General features: G+C 44.3%; 1 protein-coding gene and 1 long non-coding RNA gene across 3 annotated transcripts in view; both read right to left on the minus strand.

Annotated features, from left to right (window-relative positions):
• The window catches only part of LOC144817764 (C-type lectin domain family 4 member F-like), a 484,664-nt gene that overhangs the window by 125,205 nt on the left and 339,363 nt on the right, over nucleotides 1-20,096 (minus strand). The gene's annotated exons all lie outside the window — the stretch shown is intronic.
• Nucleotides 1-20,096, minus strand: part of LOC144817765 (uncharacterized) — a 132,484-nt gene that overhangs the window by 105,002 nt on the left and 7,386 nt on the right. The window lies entirely within an intron of this gene.

Genomic DNA, 20,096 nt, shown 5'->3' on the forward strand with positions numbered 1-20,096 from the left:
ATTATTGAGGATTGTGAAACTTATTTACAAGCCCCCTGCGCCGTCTGAGCACCACTTTTTTTGATGTTTCAGCAGCTCAGATTACCAAATTATATCTATGAGGCCATGTAAAACTACTATGAGTGGCTTTGGATGGCCTCATAGATATGGAGTAAGGCGCTGCTTTGCCTTATTCTGTGCTCTGAAGACATTCCATGTGCGTTGTGGTGGGTTTTCCCACACAACACCCATGGATTTTGACGTTGCCCCACATTTACACAATTGTGTAAACCTGGAGAAGCCCCAAAACCTTACGCCTCCTGAGGTGAGGCCTATTAAGGAGAAATATGTTAATTTCTCCTCATTTGTCCTCTTACTATATGTGCTGTATTCTACAGCACATATACATAGAGGAAAAGGCTTCTTAGGATTGTTTCTGTTCAGGAAGGTACCCAATCCTGCACAAAAACAATATTGCATGCAACAGAGGCCCCCTTGCACCATGGTGCCCGGGTACCTGTGTTAGTGCTAGGTTGCCGAAACTGCACCACTGAGGGGAAAAAGATAGGAATGCACCATATTGCATAAATATGATGCATTCCTACCCTTTCATTTTGGCTTGGCCACCCCCTACATGCAGTAGAAACTGTGTAAGTCTGAAGCCTGCAAGAATGAAAGTAGGGCCATTCCGTATGGTATCTATGCTATTTTGCAGTAGATGTGCCTGCTGAGATGAGCGCCTTTGCAACAACGCTCATGCCTGAATGGTGCAATTGTCCTGTTGTGATTGGCCAGGGCAGTTGGCAGGGATGGTGAACAGAGCATGTGTACTTTTTCCTGGTGAGCCTTTGTATTACCTTCTACTTATCCATCTACTAATAGAACTGTTACTTTTTAAACTTATAATGGACAGGTGTCTCCAACCAGTAGATGGCAGCTCCCAGTAGCTCCATTCACCTTCAGAGTAGCTCACAGCCTTGAATTCATTTTTAAATAAGCACAAGAGCATATTTCCTTTTAATTTTAAGGCAATCTGTGTTTATTTTATATTATTATCATCAGGCTGCAGATAACAGGGCCTGATAAGGAGTTGTACAGTCAGATTTATGATCCAGGCTGGGGCACAGATGCGAAGACCTGAAGCACTGAAGTATTTAACTCTTAAATAAAATCCCTTGTCAGATCAGTAATGGAGCTGCAAATAAAATGAGGTCTCTGAATGTTTTTAACTGGGAGGAAATTACAATGGAAAGTTATCTTAGGGGGTGATTATGATGGTGGAGGGTCAGCCACCACCAGCCGTGTGGTGGCGGGCCCTCCACCATCTGACAGCATCTTTCCCCCTGCCATGTTACGATGTCGGGGGGAATCGTGCTGGTATCCTGGCGGTCGCAAAGACCGCCCACCATGGTGCCGCCACAGACAATCGTTCTGATTGCCTGGCGGACCAACCTGCATGTTGAAAATGGCGGTGGTGCCTAGCAGGCACCGTCCGCCAAATTACAATGCTGGCTCAAGCCAGCCTTTCCATGGAGGTGAAACTGCCATGAACAGGCTGGCGGCAATTGGCTTTGGGGGCCTGTTGCGGGCCCCTCTTGTGTTGGGGGTAGTGGTGGTGCATGGGGGGGGTACCCATGGCACCCCCCTACATTTCCCTGCACTAAGAGGCAGGCACCATGTAGTGCAGGGAAATGCACAACAGGGCTGTTTAGCATTGCGGCAGGTGCTACAGCCAGCAACACTCGCAACAAAGTTAAATGGGCCGGATGCGACCGCCATGGTGGATGTCGCATCATAATCCATGGTGCGGAACCACCGGCTTAAAGGCGGGTGGTCCCAGTCATGGCTATAGTCCACCGGCCATTTTAATGACCTCCTTAATGATTAAGTCAACTCTTCATTTTAATTTTCTCCCATTTCAAAGTGTCACATTTACAAACAGCAGGCCTCATTCTCCCAATGGCCAGTAGACACTATGCCATAAGTATAACAGAAAAATACAGCAATTTTTCTTAAAAGAGAGAAATTTATAAAGTGCAGAAAATTGTTCCATAGTATGAACATTTTTGCGCAACTTAAAATTCCTCCCATTTAAAAACAAAAAAATGTATGTTTGTGTTATATATGTAACGGTGGCACATATGGCGAAAGGTATGTCCTGTGCTGCAAGTACAGACAACACAGTCTCACAGTCACCCATACAAATATATCCCACTAATACTCACATGTTTATATATCCCCAGAGACCAGGCTCTCACTGACAACCATGGCAGCCCTGTCTAATGCCCCTAGTCAAAGTATTTTGTTCAAATTATAGTATACAGCTCTGTGGACATTAGGCTTAAAGTGAATGACGCTGGGCGTGGCGGTGTCTGGTAACCATGCGCAAGTTGTTTAGCCTTGAGTAGCTCATTGATCAGAAATAGCTCTTCCTTCAGAGAAGGTTACAGATGACAGGGAACCTTCCCTCTCCAGTATGTTCCTACAGCGTACACCATCTGAGGATAGGACACTGGCGATGAGTAGAAACAGAGGACAGGAGAAATGTGGAGATTTAGTGTAACAGAAAAAACTGAGGGGCATATTAACAATGGCCTGCGATAATTATCTCTGGCCGTGCTTAGCGATAACTAGATTAGCGCAGGCTATCTCTGCTTTTTATTGCCCTGGTAGCGCGTAAATAGCAACGCGTTACTCCAGGGCGATAACAATATCCAGAGATAGCGATGTTATCTCCCTTTTGCAGGGAACATCGCTGGTTTTCCAGTGATGTTCCCTGCAAAAGGGAGAAAACCTTGCTGATATGACCCAGAGGGTCGTGTCAGCACAATCCACCCTGTGTGTTAGGGGTGGCTAAGTCAAGAGTTTAGCAGAGATTAGTTTTTGGAGAAAACAAAACTAACGTCTGCTAAAATGCTTGGGCATCCTTGCTGATAGCTTGTATCCGCGCTGTTGATGTCCTGACATGTAATGTATGTCAGGAACGCCCACTTTGCATTAGAGATGCAAAGGTAGGCGTAGTGCAAAAGGGTGCTAACAAGCAAATATGCATGTTAACACCCTCTTGCTGGTAGGGCAAGGGTTTTATCTTTGCTTTTCTGGCTTTTAAAGCCTCAAAAGCGGTGATAAAGCCCTTGCTGATATGCCCCTGAGAGAAATCAAAAGGAATGTAAAATAGAGAAGACTGCCATTTTATCTAGCGACCCAACAAGAAACAGTCCAAAAGGCTCCTCAGCTTCATTAAAGTAGATACTTCAAGGGGTAAACAAGGAACTCAAGAAACCCTCATCTCATTGCCTAGTGAGAGGGGTGATGAACTCTTGAGACCACAGAAAAGCTCCAACTGCTCCTGCTGTAGAATGCAGCAGACATGCAAAAGAGGCTAAAACGAGGAGAATGAAAACCTTTATCCTCGTTATGCCTGCCACAAAACGGTGCAAAAACGACAGTTGATGGACGGAATGCAGAACAATGTCAGTGCAGAGATCTGGACCTAAATCCATCGTTTTTTTACACTCCACACCACCCAAGTTCAGACATGGCCATATGCAAATCAGCCTTGACCCTGTGCCTCATGAGAACAGCCCAGCCCGAACTGCCAAGCCATGTCTTTTCTGGACTGGAATCAAGCATACTAGGACCGGTTTCTGGCTATCAGCTGTCTTCAGCCAGGATAGCTTGACTCCAGTGGTGTGGGGAGCATGGGACTCACGTCTGAGCATACCCGTCCCACTCGGGGTGACAAATGCAAAAACAACAGTTGATGGGAAGAATGCAGAACAATGTCATACATTCACCCCAGTACAGAGATCTGGGCCTAAATCCATCATTTTTTTGCACTCCACACCACCCCAGTTCAGACATGGCCATATGCAAATCAGCCTTGAACCTGTGCCTCAAGGGAACAGTCCAGCCCGAACTGCCAAGCCATGTATTTCCTGGACCGGAATCAAGCATCCTAGGACAGGTTTGTGGTTCATCGTTTTTTGGCATTCTAACACCACCCCAGTTTGTATGAACTGGGGTGGTGTGGAGTGCAAAAAAACGATGGATTTAGGCCCAGATCTCTGTACTGGGGTGAATGCATGACATTGTTCTGCATTCTGTCCATCAACTGTTGTTTTTGCATTTGTCACCCCGAGTGGGATGGGTATTCTCAGACGTGAGTCCCATGCTCTCCACACCACTGGAGTCAAGCTATCCTGGCTGAAGACGGCTGATAGCCAGAAACCGATCCTAGGATGCTTGATTCCGGTCCAGGAAAGACATGGCTTGGCAGTTCGAGCAAGACTGTTCCCATGAGGCACAGGGTCAGGGCTGATTTGCATATGTCCATGTCTGAACTGGGGTGGTGTGGAGTGCAAAACAACGATGGATTTATGCCCAGATCTCTGTACTGGGGTGAATGTATGACATTGTTCTGCATTCTGTCCATCAACTGTTGTTTTTGCATTTGTCACCCCGAGTGGGATGGGTATGCTCAGACGTGAGTCCCATGCCCTCCACAAATGTATGTCGTTACAACGCATGCTATTACAATGCATGCCTTTATGACGCAAGTTTTACAATGCAAGTCGTTACAACGACTTGCGTTGGTGGGTGCTGGATAGTGAATAGTTTAATTTACTATTCCAACTCCAGTCCCTGTTGATGTTAGGGAAGGTGTTGGATAGTGAATTAAAACTATTCCCTATCCTAGAGCGCCCCCCAGCGCAATGCGTTGTAATGACTTGCGTTGAAATGGTTGCGTCGTAATGGTAGTGCGTTGTAACAGTTGCGTTGTAAAGGATGTTTCCCGCTCTCCACACTACTGGAGTCAAGCTATCCTGGCTGAAGACGGCTGATAGCCAGAAACCGGTCCTAGGATGCTTGTTTTCGGTCCAGGAAAGACATGGCTTGTCAGTTCGGTCTGGACTGTTCCCATGAGGCACAGGGTCAATGCTGATTTGCATATGGCCATGTCTGTCTGAACTTGGGTGGTGTGGAGTGCAAAAAAACGATGGATTTAGGCCCAGATCTCTGTACTGGGGTGAATGTATGGCATTGTTCTGCATTCTGTCCATCAACTGTTGTTCTTGCATTTGTCACCCCGAGTGGGATGGGTATGCTCAGACGTGAGTCCCATGCTCTCAACACCACTGGAGTCAAGCTATCCTGGCTGAAGACAGCTGATAGCCAGAAACCGGTCCTAGGATGCTTTATTCCGGTCCAGGAAAGACATGGCTTGGCAGTTCGGGCTGGACTGTTCCCATGAGGCACAGGGGCTATTTTGCATATGGCCATGCCTGAACTGGGGTGGTGTGGAGTGCAAAAAAACTATGGATTTAGGCCCAGATCTCTGTACTGGGGTGAATGTATGACTTTGTTCTGCATTCTGTCCATCAACTGTTGTTTTTGCATTTGCCTTAAAAAGGGGCAGGATTTTTGCACCAATTTCTGTCCCCAATTCCTTGTAGATAAGGATTTGTGTCAAAATCCATGGTTGGTTGCATGGATACGTTCATGCACAATGCATGGAATGCCCCTGTGATGCAAAGTATCATAAGACTGTGCGTTGCTCAACACTTCGTTACTTTTCTTTCCAATCCAACACAAATTGTGAATTGTGTTGCATTGTAAATACTGACATAAAACGTTTTTGTCGGATTTGTGGAAAAAAAACAAAGCAAATCTAGTACAAAATCTTAGTATATCTGGGCCTGTTTATGAACCAGCAGTTGTTGTTTTTTCCTCATTCTGCCGAATTTATTTGTTGGCAATACTCCCTTTCCATTGCCGGGGACCAGCCAGGAATGAAGTCATTCCACTCAAGAAATCAAGCTGCTTCCACTCCCACCCTTCTCTAGTATACAATAAAGAAGAAGGGGAACAGGACAGACAGCTACTTATTGGTTTAATCATTGGACCCCAGCCTTTTGACTCCAGTCCACCAACATTGCCCATGTCTTTTCCCGACTACTAGGGTTACATGCCACGTCCTGTTGACTTATAGATATAATGTTCATTTTACATTCCGAAAAAGGGGTTGAATGCCTGATTTCCATGCTTACAAATCTCCTGTCTCCCCATTAGGGTCACGTAGGAGATTAGTCTTACAAACTTCTTGTTTATAGCAGAGATACTGTCTTGGCATCGTCCAAAGAATATAAGTAAAGGACTTGCCCTCACCTGTACGCCTGTGACTTCCGACAAAAACTTACAAAGTTCAGTCCAAAAATTAGTGATCTCTGGGTATGTGAAAAACATGTGAAAATCATCCGCTGAGGGATCTCGACATCTTGGACAGACATGCGATGTTCCTGAAAGTTTTGCTAATTTTGCTGGGGACCAATATGCCCTGTAAAGAGTAAAGAGATGATTGCATTTAAGAAAAGCAGGTTTGACTATCTCCCGGAGCAATGCAAATGAAGCCATCCAAACCTCACCCAAATTTACATTTGGTAATTCATTGCCCTAGAGCTTTTGAATGTCCTTTTCCGGATCTTCTTCTGCTTCCACCAAAGTTCGATACCACAGAGCAACCTCCTTCTTAATGCTACCAACTTTTATTGCTTGATTTAACCACCAGGAGTCGTCCTTCTGTTCCTCCCATTCTTGTCTAGCTCACCAGGCAGAAAGTTGATAGAATTTAAACCTGGTTAATTGACCCCATGTGCATAGGCTCAAAGTTTTCCAACCAACCAAGAGGCATATTAACAACGAATAGCGAGAAGTATCGCTTAGCGCGTTTAGCGATGTTTATCTTATCGCCGGCTATCGATGGATTTCATTGCCGTGAAACTCTTATCACAACGGCGATAAGAAATCCAGCAATAGCGTCTCATAACCACATTAACTCTAGAAATCCGGAGATGAATTATCGGCGATAAGAGTAGAGCTCTTTGAAACTGAAGTGTGGTTTCAACATTATAATCCACCTCCCATATGACATAAGTCTAAGTCTGCTTTTTTGCAGATGTTGGAATCGGCGATGATGGGGGCTTAGCACGAGTTTAGACATCACTTCACGGGTCCGCTGTCGGCTTGTTAATATGGCAAAGCCGTCTTAGCGCGTTATTTCAATGCTGTTTTCCTCAGGAACGCATACCTTGCATCTAATTAGCGAGGCATTAGGAAAACTGCTGCTAACGCATGTTAGCAGCGCATTGATAATATTGCATATTTATAATTGCCGTTTTTCCAGTGCATAGTGCCCGGAAAAGCGGTGATATGTCTGTTTTTATAATGCCCCTATGTCTGTTCCCATTCTCAAATCTCATCAACGGACGATTCCTGCATGCTTCAATGGTAGGCTAAGCAAGTAATTCAAACATTCCGGGGTTCCTGGAGAGCCCCAAATTGGGGCATTGGTAGAATAATAAGACTCTCCTAATTTCTTCTGGATAAGGACCCAAATTTTCAATGCCTGCAACAAGATCTTCAGTCTTACTTTCTTGAAAAATGTAGGACCCCCGAACTTAAAGACGAATTGCTCTTATCCATCCCTCAACTCGCTTAGCATTGCCCCATAGAGAATACCTATTGCAGAGTCGTCAGGTTTGTTTAACAACATCCGATAGTTCTTAAAGTGGAAAGAATGACCATATAACAGGTCGGGGAGTGCCAACCCCCCCTTCTCTAACCTTCTCCTTAATCTTTTCCAAAATATACGGGGGCCCTTCGAGGCCCAAATAAAATTACCAATATTTCCCTGTATTTTGCTATTTCACCTTTATCAAAGGATAGAGGAATAGAATTAAAAAGGAAAGTGAACTTTGGCAGAACAATCATTTTGATAAGGTTGACCCTACCAGAGAGATTAAGGGGGAGGATTGCCCACCTGACTCACAATCTCCCAATCTCCTGGCTGATCTTCCTCCAATTAACGACAGTCACATCTACTTATTTCTGTGTAATTGTGATACCCAGATAGCGCATTTGCAGCTTTGCCCCCGAAGTCTGAGTTGATTGGTTCCACTCCATAATTTCCGTCTTATCTCTGTTTACTCTGTCCCCCGATGCCTTTCCAAAAAGCTCTGCTTTAGTCATTAATGTAGGGATAGCCTTCTCGGGGTTCAAGGTGTACAGAATATGATTGTCTGCATACGAAGCTAGTTTGACCTTAAAATCTCCATATCTAAATGAGGTGATTGACTTATCCTGTCTAATCCATGCTGCAAACAATTCAATATATACATTAAATAAAAGGGGAGAGAGGGGACACCCCTTTCTTGTTCCTCGCATAATACCGAACTAGACTGTTAACTCCCCGTTTACTAGAACCCTAGCTCTAGGTGCGTGATATAGCAGTTGAACTGCTTTTATTAAGTTATTGGGAATCCAAACGTTTTTAAAGCCTCCCAGAGATAGGGCCAGTGAACTCAAAAGCCTTAATGGCATCAACTGCCACAGCTGTTACTGGCAAGTTATAGGATTCAGCCAAATCCACTACCCCAAGCATTGTGAAGGTTAACTCATTAAGCTGCCTACCGGGAATGAAACCCCTCTGATCACTATGCACTATACTCTAAATGATCTTAGCGACCCTGGCTGCCAATATCCCTGTGAACACCTTATAGTCTGTGTTTAACAGGGATATTGGTCTATAAGACTACGCCAACAGCTGATCCATATTTGGTTTCAATATTAGAACCACAGTTGCCTCGGCCCAAGACAATGGAGGATCCTCTTCTTTGATCAGAATAGTGTTAAAACGGTTTTTAAGAACAGGCAGAATACTATCTAAAAGACCCAGATAGGAAGGCCATCTGGCCCGGCAGCCTTCCCTCTAGCAATCTTCTTCAGCTGTACTCGGATCTCCTCTTCTCTAATCTCAGACGCCAAAGATTCCCTCTGATTCTCATTTAAGTGTGGAAGTTCGACATTTTTTAAGAACTCCTCAATGTTTTCCCTCCCAGGCCTGTTATTGTCTTTGTGGAGTACTCCCATATATCTACATGCTTCCAACCCTATCTTGATATTTGTATCCACTATATCCCCTGTTACGCTCTGTTTTAGGCTACTTATTTGGTTGTGAGCTTTGTCAACTTTGGCTTTCCAGGCCAGAAGGGGGCCACTTTTGTCACCATATGAAAGTTCTGCAGTTTACTAACCTTCCACCTATCACACAGGATCTTATCAAGGGCCCCTTGATATTCAGTTTGAAGATGTTCTAACTCTTTGGTCAGCAAGGCCAACTTACTATGACAATCTGACGATGTCTTTTGCAGCTCCAATTCTTTGTTTTTATTATATTTTAAAAGTAATTCCTCCCCCTGCCTCATGTTACGTCTTTTACCTGACATTATAGAAGAGCCAATTGCCCTCAAAAGAGCCTTCAAGGCATCCCACAATATCTGAATTTTTGCTGACATGATATTCACATTAAAAAAGCTGTAACCTCATCTTGCATCTTGGATAGCACTACTTCGTCTGGCAGGATTGTCCTATCAAGGGTCCATCTTGTTATACCCTTCTTATCCCGGAGCCTCAAAGAAAGATACACAGCGGAATGATCGTAGAGAATAGCGGCCAGATGGTTAAACTTTACCACTCCCGTCAATAGCTCCTGATCTATTAGAAAATAATCGATACGGGAATGGTGACCATACTTCTTACTAAAAAAGTTAAAACCCTTCTTATCTCCCATCCTTATTCCCCAGACATCAACTAAATGTAATTCCGGGCTCAAAGTTTGAAGTACCGCTGCTGTTTCAGGAGGACTTACATACTTAGCCTTCGAGGTTCTATCCAGATCCATCCGTTGAACTATGTTAAAGTCACCTCCTATTACCACCGGGGCATTAGTTAACAAAAGGGCAGATTATAGTTTGATTAGAGCATCTGGATTGTCTTCATGTGGGCCATAATAACTAGCACAAGCTAATATCCTGTCTTGGATCTTTACCTTACTAATATCCATCTCCCAGATGTATCTGTCTGATAGCTTACTAATTTAATTCCTCGATTCACTCTTAAAATGACAGCTACTCCCCTTGTGCTACCTCTCTGATCCGAACAAGCAATGTACTGGACCCAGGCCCATTTATTAAATGCACTTATACATTCAATTTTTTCTAGGTGAGTTTTCCCTAACAAAATGACATTAGCCTCGGATTTCTTAAAGAAATTCAATTATTCGAGCCAGTTTCCTCATAGACCTCACCCCATTTGCATTCCATGAGGTGAGATGAACTAAGTTGTTACTCATTTATCATATGGTAGGGCCCACTTCCTTCCAAACCCGACCAAATGAGGCTGCTTTGGATCCCCGTAAAACTAAAGATTAAATAAAATGATTTAATTTAATTTAATTTAATTTAATTTAAATTTAATTTAAAGCCATTTGTAAAGCGCCTGGTTACTCAAGAACAGAGTGTCCCCGCGCTGAAAACTGCACAGGCGCTAGAGAAGGGAGAACGGGAGAGCCAACTGAGGGGGAAACGGTTAAGTGCGAGGGAATAAGATAGTTTTCAGTTTTCCCCGAAACCTGGTTTCGGAGGGCTCCATGCGGATCTCAAGTGGGAGCTCGTTCCAGCACTTAGAAGCCAGATATCCAAACGAGCAGCCGCCCATTCTGGCTCTGGTGACTTTAGGGATTTTAAACAACATTGCCCCAGAGGATCTGAGATTTCTGGAGGGGCGGTGTATTGTAAGAAGGCTTTTTAAGTAGTATGGCCCTGTGCCATGAGCGATGCGATGGGCAAAGCATAATGCTTTAAATTTGATACGCTCTTTGATGGGGAGCCAGTGAAGTTTGGATAGGGCAGATTTCCCTGAGGCTCTGCGGGGCAGCATTCTGGACACACTGGAGTTGGTGGAGTCCCTTTTTGCTCAAGCCCAGTAACAAGGCGTTCCCATAGTCCAGATGGGGGGTTACTAGGGCGTGAACAATGGTCTTCCTGGAGTCCATGGGGAGGAGGTCGAACACCTTTCGGAGAACCCTCAATACGCTAAAGCATCTGGCAGAGACTTTGCTGACATGGGGTAAGTAAGAGAGACTTGGGTCGAGTGTTATGCCCAAGTTGCGCACCGAGGCCGCAGGGCAAGGTAGGCTACCTAATTCCGCAGGCCACCGTTCATGGGACCATGCGGAAGAAGATTTTCCTATCACCAGAAGCTCGGTTTTATCGCCGTTAAGGCGAAGGCAGTTCTTATTCATCCAAGCTGCCACAGAGGAGAGACAGTTGGAAAAATTAGTGGCATCCTCTCTGTGGTCCGGTGTAAGCTTGAACATCAGCTGGGTGTCATCAGCATAGCTGACAATGCCCACCCCGTAAGTCTCCACTATGCGAGCCAGGGGTTCCATGTGGATATTAAATAGAGTAGGGCTCAAACTAGAGCCCTGAGGAACACCGTGGCTCGCCTTCCTAAGAGAAGACTTAAAGGGGGGGCAGTGCATCTGAAAATGCCTGTCAGCCAGGAAGGACTCTATCCATGCCAGGGCATGCCCCGTTACTCCCATATCTGATAGCCGAGACAGCAGCGTTGAGTGCAGCACGGTGTCGAAGGCTGCACTCAGATCTAAAAGTACCAACGCTGCTGTCTCTCCATCATCCACTATCTGTCTCAGAGTTTCGGTGGAAAAGAGCAGGGCGGACTCCGTGGAGTGCCCTGCTCTGAACCCAGATTGAGTGCAGGAGAGAGTGTTCTTTTAGATAGCTCATGAGCTGTCTATTGACTACTTTTTCCACCAGTTTAGCGCAGAAGGGGAGAAGGGAGATAGGGCGAAGATTTTGAAATTGGGTGATATGGATGTTCGCCTTTTTTTTTAGGGGGATTACTTGGGCAGTTTTCCAAGCATCCAAAACCAGGCATTCTTGAAAGGAGAGAGACACCATAAATAAAATGATCACGGTAAAACAACTATATGACAGATTGAGACACTTTTTTCCTTTTTCCCCCACTTGCCCCCTGCACCCCGTGACCCTTCCCCCTCCCTGGGGAACCCCCCTCCCTATCTTCTTGGGTGCTACTGCCTACGAGAACCCCCCATGCTAGTGAGACAAATCCTACAACTATATCCATACCAAATCACATAGTGTAAGTGCAGGTGACGTGTAATATGTGTCCCAGTGAAGTCATAACTGCAAGTTTATGTCTAAGTATCAAACTTATGTTACTCCTTTACACTCCAATATTTCTAATTTCTGTGTTCATTCTATATACATTTCTATATACATTCCATATACATTCTATATATACATTATAGAGATCAACACTCCAATCTCTACTCCGATCCTCCCATCTGCTGCAGCAGAGCGTCTACCTCATCCAAATCTCGAATATTGAACATTTTTATTCTGCCACATGATCTTCAACATGGCGGGGAATTTCATATGCACCTGAGCCCCTCTAGAGTGCAATTCATTCATTTTTGTTCCTAAGAGCCACTGCCTATGGGCTGTTCTCTTGCCCACAGCGGAACATATTTGGTAGGTACCACCTCCATAGTTCAACAACCGATCTTTTAATGCCCGGCCAAGGACAAGCTCTTTAATTGAAAAGGTAAGAAAATATACTAATATCTTCCTAGGGGCTTTCCTCCCTGGTGGTAACTTATACGGATCCCTGTGTACCCTTTGGAGCTCTTTTCCCCAATTGATGTCAGTCCTATCCGGGAACAGTTCACCCAATAGTTTACACTTATAACTTGTAATATCCGTGCCTTCTGCATTTTCCGCAATACCCAAGTGGCGGATATTATTTCGCCTAGCCTGAAGCTCAAGCCTTTCCATATCCTCTTGTAATGACTTATTTCTTGTTTGAGCCTCTCTATTTCCCTAAGATTTGTGGCGGTGGCTTCACCCAAGGCCTTCACTTCCTCTTCCAAGCCCTCCGTATGGAGAGCGATTCCGTCAAACTTCTGTTCAAGTGTACCACATTTCTCTTGGATATCTTTCTGATTGCTTTCCGAGGTATCATCCTTAACCGGAATTGAACCAGCAGTTGTGATTATGCCATTACTGGTCAGTAAAATGAAAGGCGTACAAGGAAAACTTGTTCTGCAATTCATTGAAATGGAGGCAGGACAGGTTTGTTCCATGTTCCACATCTGCAAATTGAGGTAGAATAGGTATGAGCATATCATCACAGACCCAGGCCTAAAGTTACTAATAGTTCATGCAAGGCAAGTTGCTGAGCTGTGTTGCTTTGCACAAACGGGAATGAGATGAACGGTGCCATATTTACAAATATATAGTGCTATTTGTTATTCTTTCCTTTTCTCCATTTTCTGTTCTTTTTCTCCTTATTTTCTCCTTCATTCAATTGTATGAGAGAGGAGGATATGTTGTAATCTTCTGATGTTGTTAAGGTTTATTATGGCGTGTGGAGCACTGTGCCTAGTGCGTTCCACATTCCAAAGAGTGTTTCTTTAGTTCTCTACCCTGGCAGTTGCTGCTGGACTGGCCAGGGGATAGCCACGCATTTCTACTTAGGACAACAGTTTATGAATAAATACTTTATTCAACTTATTAGCCATATGTTTCCAGATTACGCCTCACCTCTCCCTCAAGGGAGGTGTGGTGCCGCGGCAAGAGCGACTGACTCCGGAATCTGGGAATCATGGTTCGATCAGATTAGCCCAGCACCATGTGACTCTGGGCAATAGCTTGCTTAATCTTCCCAAAGGCCCCCAGCGCCTAGAGACCCTTACGGGAGATTGTTCACGCTTTACAAATGTGGATTATTATCAGCTCTCTCCCTGTGTTGATGCACTTGTGGCTGCCAAGCGCCAATGCACAATCTATTGTTTCCATGAGGCGTATTGATGAGCTTAACTTCTGTAGTATATTTTATTGAACAGAGCTCATGGATTTGAGGAACTGCTGTCTAGATTGGTTGACAGACAACATGATCATAGGAATTGTACATTACTTTTTGTTAGAAGATGCAGAGTTTCAAGTTAACGCAGTTCTTCGTGAAAAATAAAAAGTGATGAGAAACATTTGCACTATTTGACTGGAGGGTCTATCCAGGATTAATATTTGAATACCAGTTAAAAATGTTGGTATAAACTGCCATATAAAATGGCTATTCATGGTTAGATAAATAGGTACAAAAGGGTTTGCAGTGCAAGGATGTTATGCAACTCCATTTATTGCAATGTGAGTGAGGACTGTGAATGCATTTTATTTTTCAACAGCAAATGGTGAGTATGCTGTATACATGCATTGTGTTGTATATATTGTTTAGGTGCATGCCTTGTGATTTAAGTGCAGAGTTTGGGGGATCATTGTCCAGAAGTGATTTCATGAAAAAGTCAGAGGCACTTTAGAGGTGTGCACGTTTGTGAGGCAACATCATTAAAAACATAGCAGTGGCACATTAGGGGTGTGCATGTCAGGGACACAGCCTCATGAAAAAAAGGCGCCTTAGAGGTGGGCATGTCGGGTGCACTCTGGAAAGAACATCATGAAAAAAAGCATTAGCAAAGCTTACAGGTCTGTTATTGGCTCTCAGCCTTTTGACAATTCTTGTTTAGTTTTGTCATAGATGCAGCAAAACTTTGTTTTTCAGGAAGCTACTAAATCTAAATAATCTAAACAAAAACATTGACCAAAGGCAAAAATGTTCTTTTGGTCTCAAAACGCACACATTGCCATAGAACTCCTGGGTAAGGAAGTTAACCACTTTAGGCCCGATTCACAAAGGTAAAGTGAGACAAAAGTCTAACTTTACAGCTTTCGGTATTTACAAAGGGCATTTACTGCTCGTAAATGCCCCTTGTGAATGCCGAAAGTCGTAAAGTTGATTTTTGCCTCACTTTACATTTGTGAATCGGGCCCGTTGTGTGTTGATGCTTTGTAAAAGGGTAGCAAGCCATAACTCAGAGTAAAATCAGCCAATAGTAAAGAGAGCTGAAACACTTCCCTCTGATGCATGCTGGTGTGAGTGGAAGAACAACGTAAATGACAGAACCACAAACAGAAGAAATTTGCCTGAAAACATCTATAGTAACTATGTTATACACAACCTTTTAGTAAAGTTAAAAGGTCTTTGCTAACATAGACTTAAAACAACCCATTGGTCTGGCATTACCTGCCAGACAATTGCTTTCGGGAATGTAGATAAGAAAGAAAGGAAGAAAGAAAGAAACAGGAAGGCAAGAAAGAAACAGGAAGGAAATCAAGAAGGAAAGAGGAAGAAAGAGAGAAAGGAAAGAAAGAAGGATGGAAGAAAATAGGAATAGAAGAAAGAGAGGGAAAGAAGGAAAGAAAGAAAGAAAGAAAGAAAGAAAGAAAGAGAAGAAAGAATGAAAGTAAGACAAATGAAAAAGAAAAAAGATAGAGAGGACAAGAAAGAAAAGGGGAAGAAAGTTATAAAACAAGAGGAAGAGAAGAAAGAAAGGCAATAAAAAAGAAAGGAAAAAAGAAATAGTGAGACATGAAAGAGAGAGGGGGCAAGCAAGAAATAAAAGGGGAAGAAAGAAAGACAGAAAGAAAGAAAATGGAAAGAAAGAAGGGAAGAAGGGAAAAATGGAAATAAATAGAGAAAGTAGGAAAGACAGACAATTAGGGTTGCACAGATAGAGCTTATATCTAGAGTTCATGTGAGCTGCTGATATTTTGTGAAAAAGCAGATGTCAGCTACAAAAATGACACTTCAAAAGGAAATTACAGCAGCATTAGAAGAAACAGGAAGTGGTACAGCAAAAATGTGCCCTGTGCTTTCATCTGGCTTCCCCTATCAGCCTCTACAAACAAAGGCAACACTGAAGTAATAACCAGCATTGCATCTTTTTGGTTTGCCATGGTTTTTGCATACCTTTACTGCTTGGAAATATGTCGGGCCCTAATCAATCTGAAAAAATCCTTTGCTACAGACAAAAAAGATTTAGCTCTGAAATCAAAAAAACACATTGCAATACTAAAGAGAAGGAAAGAGGGAAAGAAGGCACAAATGAAAGAAGCCAAAAGAGAAAGATCGGCAGAGAAAGAAAAAAGAAAGAAGGAAAATGTAATAGTGAAAGAGAAGGAAAAAGAATTAAAGAAAGAGAATTAAATAGGGAAATAAGAGGAGAAAGAAAGAGGAAGAAAAAATAAAGAAAATAAAATAAAAAAGGATAGAAGGAATGAAAGAAGGCAAGAATGAAAGAAGTCGAGAACGTAAAAGAAAGAACTAATGTAAGACTAAGATGGAAAGAATGAAAGAGAGAGAGATAGATAAAGAAAAGTAAAGAAAGAAGGCAAGAATGAATGAAGGAAAGAAAAAGAAAAGGAAAATAGAAAGTAAATAGCGAAGTAAAGAGGGAAGGTAGGAAAGACAAAGAAATTAGGAAGGAAAGAAGAAAGAAAGAAAGAAGGAGAGAAAGAAAAAAGTAAAAAGAGGATAGCTTTATTACAGAACAGTTTCAAATGGACACGATCTGGTATGCTGTGACATAGCAGCTGTCAGAAAAGAAAAACTTTACAAAATAAATTTACATCTGAAGCATCCTGCTTTCACATCAGCCTCTAAACACGTAAGCAATGCTAAAGTAATTCTAAAGAAAAAACAAAATCAGTGACACTGAAGGGAACTAGCTTGTGTGTGGATGTGATCCTTGTGAGAGAGCAAAATGCAGTCACTCAAAGTGACGTTAACCAGTGGCTTAAGTCAGCTTACCCACTGCCCCATGCTATATGCTGTAGTGGGTGGAGGCAAGATGTGAATGACACAAAAACAGGCCAATGGATGAAAAGAGGAGGATGTAATCACTTTGTAAGTACATTATACACATTTTAGTAAAATCAAAAGGTCTTGGTTAACGCCATACCTAATAAAGTAAGAACAAAAACCGTGGCAATGAAAGGAACTACTTGTATGTGGATGTGCTCCTTGTTAAATGGCTAAATGCAGTCGATCGAAGTGAAGTTAGCCTGTGGCTTAAGTCAGCTGACCCACTGCTCCATGCTATGTGCTGTAGTGGGTGGAGGCAAAATGTGAATGACACAAAAACAGACCAATGGATGAAGAGAGGAGGATGATACCTTTTAATGTAAGTACATTATACATAATTTATTAAAATTAAAAGGTCTTGGTTAACGCCAGACCTATTAAAGTAAAAACAAAAACACTGGCACTGAAAGGAACTACTTGTGTGTGGATGTGCTCCTTGTAAAAGGGCTAAATTGCAGTTGATCAAAGTGAGGTTAACAAGCGGCTGAAGCAGGCTGACCCACTGTCCAATGCTGTATGCTGTAGATGGCGGAAGCAAAATGAGAATGACACAGCAACAGATCAATGGAAGAAGAGAGGTGGATGAAGTCCCTTTATGTAAGTATATTCAACATATAATTTGAGTGAAATCAATATGTCTTGGCTAACGTCAGACCTAAAAAATGAGCTATATTAGGGGTTGCATGTTGGTGAGACAATCTCGAGAATAAATCCAGGGCCTGATGGTTGTGGATATCCCTCATGATGGTGTGATGATGTGGGAAAGATACCGACTGGTGCATATTGTGTCACGGTCTTGAAGGAAGGAGGAGTGCTGCGATGTGCTGAAGGAAGAAGAGGAGTGTACTGATTTGTTTTTATTGTTGAACTAGAGAGAGGAGTTGAGTGGTACTTGTGTTACCTCTTGTGCTAGCCTGTCTGTACAGCGCAGAGTGAAGAACAAAGAATAGCTATCCTCTTTCTTTTCTCTCTCTCCTTTATTTTTTATCTCTTTGCTTTCTTTTCTCTCTTTTCTCTTACTTTTCTCTCTCTTTTCTCACTACTCTATCTTTATTCCCTCCTTTCTTTCTTTTTGTCTTTCTCCTCTTTCCACTCTCTATCTTATCTATCTTTCTTTCTCCTCTTACTTTTCTCTCTGCTCTCTTTCTTTTCTTTTTCTCCTCTTTTTTTCTCTCTCCTCGCTTTTTTCTGTCTTCTCTTTCTGTTCTGTCTCCTCTTTCTGTGCTCTTTCTCCTTTTTTTCTCTCTTTTTCTTTTTTCTTTCCTCTCTTTCGTTTCTATCTCCTCTTTTCACGCTCCTCTTTCTGTTCTCTCTCTGCTTTTTTTTCTCTCTCCTCTGTCTCTTCTCTCCCTCCTCTTTCTTTTTTTCTCTCTTTTCTCTCATTCCTCTTTTTCTTCTCACTTCTCTTTTTTCTTTTTTCTGCCTCTTCTCTTTTTTCGCTCTTCTTTTTCTTTTCTTCCTCTCCTTTATTTTCTCTTTACTCTCCATTCTTTTCTCTTTTCTTCTTTTCTCTCTCCTATTTCTTTTCTGGCTCTGCTCTTTCTTTCCTCTCTCCTCTCTCTCTTTTTTCTCTCTCTCTCCATTTCCCTCTCCTATCTTTCGTTTCTCTATATCTGTCCTCTCCTTTTGTCTCCACTCTATTTGCATGATTTCCTCACTCCTCTCTTTATTTTCACACTCCTCTCTTTGTCTGCCCAACAGTGCTCAATGAGTGACAGATGCAGAAGCCTAGGCCTTAAAACCGGCCTGCAATGAATGAATCATGACACTTCATTTACTCCTGATGCCCTGGCAAAATCCAGATAGGATAAATGGCCGGTTTTATCTGCTGATATCTGTTCAGGTATGAAGACCTCTCAATGGATATCAGAGTGCCCTTGTTGGCCGTTCTTGGCACAAATCCCATTCTAAGCTCAGAATTAAATGTGAGTCCTTGGAGCTAGCAGATCCAGCAGGCAAACCTCTTCAGTTAAAGAAAAATGCTCATTGAAGAACAGGGCACTCATAGGAGAGGTGGGCTCTTCTCATTTTGGGTGAGTCGCTGTACACTATGACTTTGTGTGTGGCTCAATGCTTTTATATAGATTTTTTACATTTTTGGACTAAAAACAGTCATGAGGTTGACGCTTGTGCCTAAGCCTTTAATTGGCAAGTGCCAAGCTCAGCTTATATATGCTTCAATGCACTTTTCTGAAGAAGTCAGGCTGGGCTCCCATAAATCCACCTCTAGGGAGCTCAACAAGGGAGTACCACAAGGCTCATGCCTGAGCCCTACACTATTTAATGTGTATGTGGCCCCCTTGGCCGACCTGGTAAGATCTTTTGGGTTCACCCCGGTGTCGTACGCCGACGACACCCAACTTCTGTTTCCCTTTAAAATCTTGACGCCTGCACTAAAAAAATCATTTGCAGACGGAATGAGGGCAGTATCGGAGTGGATGTCATCAAATTGCCTTCAGTGCAATGTAGGGAAAACAGAAGTCATGCTGTTTGGACAAGCATCAATACTCTGGTCCCCTGAGTGGTGGCCCTCGGAACTGGGACCTGTTCCCAGTCCTAAACATACTGTCAAAAACTTGGGGGTGCTATTAGATCAGGCACTCACACTAAAAGATCACGTTAACCAAGTGGCTGGTACATGCTTTCGGGCCATTGGATTGCTAAGGAGGGTCTTCCCTTACTTGCCAGACTGTCACAGAAAAACACTCGTCCAGGTGCTAGTCAGGTGACCCTCCTGGTCGCTCCTCATGCCGCACGGTCCCCGTGTGCCAGGGCCTCCCTCTGCCTGCCGCCTTCCTGCCAGGTCCTCCCGCTGCCTACCTGCCTGGTCCCCCTGCTGCCTGCCTCCTGCCCCAGGCCAGCCTTGCACGTTCCCGCGCGCTTGGCCCCCCTGCTGCCGGCCGCCTGACCCCCGACCCTGCATTGCACGGTCCCCGGGGCCCAGGTCACCCTACTGCCGGCCCGACCCCTGCCCCTGCCCCCTGCCCGCCGCCTGCTAGGGTCAGCCCTCAGGCCTCCCCCCTCGCCGCTCCGCCGCTTCCCGCCGTTTTTTGCTTCCCGCCGATCCTACCCCCACCCCTCCTCCCCCCGCCGCTCACTTCCCCCCCTCCCCGCCGCTGCCCCTCTGCGGCCTGCCCCCTCTTCCCTCTGCTCGCCCCTGATTCGCCTCCCCGCTCCCGCTTCCCAGCTGCCCCTCCCTCGCTCCACCCCCCCCACTACGCCATTTATGGCGGAGTCCACGCGTACGCGCAGCGTGCACGCGCAGCGGGCGCGCCCTAAGCGCGCCAAGGGCGCGCCAAAGGTAAGCCCGTCTGCGCCCGTCCGCGCCTAGACCGCGCCCAGCGCCAGGACTCCTGGTTCCCGCAGACCCCAGCCCGCCCGCCGGACGTACGACACCGCCACCCTCAACGCCCTCAACGCCGGCCGACTGCCGGGCTGCTACCGAGCCAACCCGAGACGCACCCACGGACCCTTCT

This window comes from Lissotriton helveticus, chromosome 2_1, assembly GCF_964261635.1.
Source record: "Lissotriton helveticus chromosome 2_1, aLisHel1.1, whole genome shotgun sequence".
Lineage (NCBI taxonomy): Eukaryota > Metazoa > Chordata > Amphibia > Caudata > Salamandridae > Lissotriton > Lissotriton helveticus.